The sequence below is a fragment of the Aegilops tauschii genome, chromosome 6 (genome assembly GCF_002575655.3).
Source record: "Aegilops tauschii subsp. strangulata cultivar AL8/78 chromosome 6, Aet v6.0, whole genome shotgun sequence".
In the NCBI taxonomy this organism is placed as follows: domain Eukaryota; kingdom Viridiplantae; phylum Streptophyta; class Magnoliopsida; order Poales; family Poaceae; genus Aegilops; species Aegilops tauschii.
In genome coordinates, this window is record NC_053040.3 from 378914424 (window position 1) to 378921027 (window position 6604).

A 6604-nucleotide genomic window follows, 5' to 3' on the forward strand; every position below is an offset into this window, starting at 1 on the left:
TGGGCCACAAGGGCCCAAGTGGAGGAGATGCCCCCCTTTCCATGTTGGGGAGACTGAAGGAAATATGCCCTAGAGGCAATAATAAAGTTATTATTTATTTCCTTATATCATGATAAATGTTTATTATTCATGCTAGAATTGTATTAACCGGAAACATGATACATGTGTGAATACATAGACAAACAGAGTGTCACTAGTATGCCTCTACTTGACTAGCTCGTTAATCAAAGATGGTTATGTTTCCTAGCCATTGACATGGGTTGTCATTTGATTAATGGGGTCACATCATTAGGAGAATGATGTGATTGACTTGACCCATTCCGTTAGCTTAGCACTCGATCGTTTAGTATGTTGCTATTGCTTTCTTCATGACTTATACATGTTCCTTTGACTATGAGATTATGCAACTCCCGTTTACCGGAGGAACACTTTATGTGCTACCAAACGTCACAACGTAACTGGGTGATTATAAAGGTGCTCTACAGGTGTCTCCGAAGGTACTTGTTGGGTTGGCGTATTTCGAGATTAGGATTTGTCACTCCGATTGTCGGAGAGGTATCTCTGGGCCCACTCGGTAATGCACATCACTATGAGCCTTGCAAGCATTGTGACTAATGAGTTAGTTGCGGGATGATGTATTACGGAACGAGTAAAGAGACTTGTCGGTAAACGAGATTGAACTAGGTATTGAGATACCGACGATCGAATCTCGGGCAAGTAACATACCGATGACAAAGGGAACAACGTATGTTGTTATGCGGTCTGACCGATAAAGATCTTCGTAGAATATGTAGGAGCCAATATGGGCATCCAGGTCCCGCTATTGGTTATTGACCAGAGAGGTGTCTCGGTCATGTCTACATAGTTCTCGAACCCGTAGGGTCCGCACGCTTAAACGTTTCGTTGACGATATAGTACTATGAGTTATGTATGTTGGTGACCGAATGTTGTTCGGAGTTTTGGATGAGATCACGGATATGACGAGGAACTCTGGAATGGTCTGGAAGTAAAGATTGATATGTGGACAGTAGTGTTTGATCTCCGGAAAGGTTCCGGAATCCATCGGAAGGGGTTCCGGATGTTTCCCGAAATGTTTGGGCATGAGAACACTTTATCTGGGCCAAAGGGGAAAGCCCATGAGGTTTTTGGAAAGCGCAAAATGAAGTTTTGCGGAGTCCAGGGGCCAGACGCCAGGGTCCCTGGCGTCTGGGTCCAGACACCGGGAACCCTGGCGTCTGGCCCTGGAGTCCGAGAAGGACTCTTGCCTTTCGGGTGAAACCGACTTTGTGGAGGCTTTTACTCCAAGTTTCGACCCCAAGGCTCAACATATAAATAGAGGGCTAGCACCCAAGACACATCAAGAAACACCAAGCCGTGTGCCGGCAACCCCGTCTCCTCTAGTTTATCCTCCATCATAGTTTTCGTAGTGCTTAGGCGAAGCCCTGCGAAGATTGTTCTTCACCAACACCGTCACCACACCGTCGTGCTGCCGGAACTCATCTACTACTTCGCCCCTCTTGCTGGATCGAGAAGGCGAGGACGTCACCGAGTCGAACGTGTGCAGAACTCAGAGGTGCCGTACTTTCGGTACTTGGATCGGTCGGATCGTGAAGACGTACGACTACATCAACCGCGTTGATATAACGCTTCCGCTTTCGGTCTACGAGGGTACGTGGACACACTCTCCCCTCTCGTTGCTATGCATCACCATGATCCTGTGTGTGCGTAGAAATTTTTTTGAAATTACTACGTTCCCCAACAGTGGCATCCGAGCCAGGTTTTATGCGTAGATGTCATATGCACGAGTAGAACACAAGTGAGTTGTGGGCGATATAAGTCATACTGCTTACCAGCATGTCATACTTTGGTTCGGCGGTATTGTTGGATGAAGCGGCCCGGACCGACATTACGCGTACGCTTACGCGAGACTGGTTCTACCGACGTGCTTTGCACACAGGTGGCTGGCGGGTGTCAGTTTCTCCAACTTTAGTTGAACCGAGTGTGGCTACGCCCGGTCCTTGAGAAGGTTAAAACAGCACTAACTTGATGAACTATCGTTGTGGTTTTGATGCGTAGGTAAGAACGGTTCTTGCTAAGCCCGTAGCAGCCACGTAAAACTTGCAACAACAAAGTAGAGGACGTCTAACTTGTTTTTGCAGGGCATGTTGTGATGTGATATGGTCAAGACATGATGCTAAATTTTATTGTATGAGATGATCATGTTTTGTAACCGAGTTATCGGCAACTGGCAGGAGCCATATGGTTGTCGCTTTATTGTATGCAATGCAATTGCCCTGTAATGCTTTACTTTATCACTAAGCGGTAGCGATTGTCGTAGAAGCATAAGATTGGCGAGACAACAACGATGCTACGATGGAGATCAAGGTGTCGCGCTGGTGACGATGGTGATCATGACGGTGCTTCGGAGATGGAGATCACAAGCACAAGATGATGATGGCCATATCATATCACTTATATTGATTGCATGTGATGTTTATCTTTTATGCATCTTATCTTGCTTTGATTGACGGTAGCATTATAAGATGATCTCTCACTAAATTTCAAGATAAAAGTGTTCTCCCTGAGTATGCACCGTTGCCAAAGTTCGTCGTGCCCAGACACCACGTGATGATCGGGTGTGATAAGCTCTACGTCCATCTACAAAGGGTGCAAGCCAGTTTTGCACACGCAGAATACTCAGGTTAAACTTGACGAGCCTAGCATATGCAGATATGGCCTCGGAACACTGAGACCGAAAGGTCGAGCATGAATCATATAGTAGATATGATCAACATAGTGATGTTCACCATTGAAAGCTACTCCATTTCACGTGATGATCGGCTATGGTTTAGTTGATTTGGATCACGTGATCACTTAGATGATTAGAGGGATGTCTATCTAAGTGGGAGTTCTTAAGTAATATGATTAATTAAACTTTAATTTATCATGAACTTAGTCCTAGTAGTATTGGCATATCTATGTTGTAGATCAATTGCTCGCGTTTAGCTCCCCTGTTTTATTTTTGATATGATCCTAGAGAAAACTAAGTTGAAAGATGTTAGTAGCAATGATACGGATTGGATCCGTGATCTGAGGATTTTCCTCATTGCTGCACAGAAGTATAATGTCCTTGATGCACCGCTAGGTGACAAACCTATTGCAGGAGCAGATGCAGATGTTATGAACGTTTGACAAAAGCTCAGTATGATGACTACTTGATAGTTTAGTGCACCATGCTTTACGGCTTAGAACCGGGACTTCAAAAATGTTTTGAATGCCACAGAGCATATAAGATGTTCTAAGAGTTGAAATTGGTATTTCATACTCATGCCCGTGTCGAGAGGTATGAGACCTCTGACAGTACTTTGCCTACAAGATGGAGGAGAATTGCTCAGCTAGTGAGCATATGCTCAGAATGTCTAAGTACTACAATCACTTGAATCAAGTGGGAGTTAATCTTCCAGATAAGATAGTGATTGACAGAGTTCTCTAGTCACTATCACCAAGTTACTAGAACTTTGTGATGAACTATAATATGCAAGGGATAATGGAAATGATTCCCAAGCTCTTCGTGATGCTGAAATCGACGAAGGTAGAAATCAAGAAAAACATCAAGTGTTGATGGTTGACAAGACCACCAGTTTCAAGAAAAGGGCAAAGGGAAGAATGGGAACTTCAAGAAGAACGGCAAGCGAGTTGCTGCTCAAGTGAAGAAGCCCAAGTCTAGACCTAAGCCTGAGACTGAGTGCTTCTACTGCAAAGGAACTGGTCACTGGAAGCGGAACTGCCCCAAGTATTTGGCGGATAAGAAGGATGGCAAAGTGAACAAAGGTATATTTGATATACATGTTATTGATGTGTACTTTAATAGTGTTTATAGCAACCCCTCGGTATTTGATACTAGTTCAGTTGCTAAGATTAGTAACTCGAAACAGGAGTTGCAGAATGAACAGAGACTAGTTAAGGGTGAAGTGACGATGTGTGTTGGAAGTGGTTCCAAGATTGATATGATCATCATCGCACACTCCCTATACTTTCGGGATTAGTGTTGAACCTAAATAAGTGTTATTTGGTGTTTGCGTTGAGCATGAATATGATTTGATCATGTTTATTGCAAACGGTTATTCATTTAAGATAGAGAATAATTGTTGTTCTGTTTACATGAATAAATCCTTATATGGTTACACACCCAATGAAAATGGTTCGTTGGATCTTGATCATAGTGATACACATATTCATAATATTGAAACCAAAAGATGCAAAGTTAATTATGATAGTGCAACTTATTTGTGGCACTGCCGTTTAGGTCATATTGGTGTAAAGCGCATGAAGAAACTCCATGCTGATGGGCTTTTGTAATCACTTGATGCTTGCGAACCATGCCTTATGGGCAAGATGACTAAGACTCCGTTCTCCGGAACAATGGAGCGAGCAACAGACTTATTGGAAATAATACATACTGATGTATGCGATCCGATGAGTGTTGAGGCTCGTGGCAGGTATCGTTATTTTCTGACCTTCACAGATGATTTGAGCAGATATGGGTATATCTACTTGATGAAACATAAGTCTGAAACATTTGAAAAGTTCAAAGAATTTCAGAGTGAAATGGAAAATCATCGTGACAATAAAATAAGGTTTCTACGATCTGATCGCGGAGACAAATATTTGAGTTACGAGTTTGGTCTTCAAATTAAAACAATGTGGAATAGTTTCACAAATTCGTGCCACCTGGAACACCACAACATAATGGTGTGTACGAACGTCATAACCGTACTTTATTGGATATAGTGCAATCTATGATGTTTCCTACCGATTTACCACTATAGTTTTGGGGTTATGCATTAGAGACAGCTGCATTCACGTTAAAAAAGGGCACCACCTGAATCCGTTGAGACGACACTGTATGAACTGTGGTTTAGCAAGAAACCTAAGCTGTCGTTTCTTAAAGTTCGGGGCGGCGATGCTTATGTGAAAAAGTTTCAAACTGATAAGCTCGGACCCAAATCGGAGAAGTGCATCTTCATAGGATACCCAAACGAAATTGTTGGGTACACCTTCTATCACAGATCTGAAGGCAACTTCGTTGCCAAGAATGGATCCTTTCTAGAGAAGGAGTTTCTCGTGAAAGAAGTGAGTGGGAGGAAAGTAGAACTTGATGAGGTAACTGTACCTGCTCCCTTATTGGAAAGTAGTTCATCACAGAAATCTGTTCCTATGACTCCTACACCAATTAGTGAGGAAGCTAATGATGATGATCATGTAACTTCAGATCAAGTTACCACCGAACCTCGTAGGTCAACCAGAGTGAGATCCGCACCAGAGTAGTACGGTAATCCTGTTCTGGAGGTTATGTTACTAGACCATGACGAACCTACGAACTATGAAGAAGCGATGGTGAGCCCAGATTTCGCAAAATGGCTTGAGGCCATGAAATCCGAGATGGGATCCATGTATGAGAACAAAGTGTGGACTTTGGTTGACTTGCCCGATGATCGGCAAGCCATTGAGAATAAATGGATCTTCAAGAGGAAGACGGACGTTGATAGTAGTGTTATTATCTACAAAGCTAGAATTGTCGCAAAAGGTTTTCGACAAGTTCAAGGTGTTGACTACGATGAGAGTTTCTCACTCGTATCTATGCTTAAGTCTGTCCGAATCATGTTAGCAATTGCCACATTTTATGAAATCTGGCAAATGGATAAACAAAACTGCATTCCTTAATGGATTTATTAAAGAAGAGTTGTATATGATGCAACCAGAAGGTTTTGTCGATCCTAAAGGTGTTAACAAAATGTGCAAGCTCCAGTGATCCATCTATGGACTGGTGCAAGCATCTCGGAGTTGGAATATACGCTTTGATGAGTTGATCAAAGCATATAGTTTTATACAGACTTGCGGTGAAGCCTGTATTTACAAGAAAGTGAGTGGGAGCACTACAACATTTCTGATAAGTATATGTGAATGACATATTGTTGATCGGAAATAATGTAGGATTATTCTGCAAAGCATAAAGGAGTGTTTGAAAGGAGTTTTTCAAAGAAAGACCTCGGTGAAGCTGCTTACTTATTGAGCATCAAGATCTATAGAGATAGATCAAGACGCTTGATACGTTTTTCAATGAGTACATACCTTGACAAGATTTTGAAGTAGTTCAAAATAGAACAGTCAAAGAAAATAGTTCTTGCCTATGTTACAAGGTGTGAAATTGAGTAAGACTCAAAGCCCGACCACGGCAGAAGATAGAAAGAGAATGAAAGTCATTCACTATGCATCAGCCATAGGTTCTATAAAGTATGCCATGCTGTGTACCAGATCTATTGTGTACCTCACCAAGAGTTTGGCAAGAGGATACAATAGTGATCTAGGAGTAGATCACTGGACAGTGGTCAAAATTATCCTTAGTGGAATAAGGATATGTTTCTCGATTATGGAAGTGACAAAAGGTTCGTCGTAAAAGGTTACGTCGATGCAAGTTTTGACACTGATCCAGATGACTCTAAGTCTCAATCTGGATACATATTGAAAGTGGGAGCAATTAGCTAGCACTAGTAAAAAAAGACACATCCGTGACATTTTGGGCCGAACGAATTTTTTTCTGTCA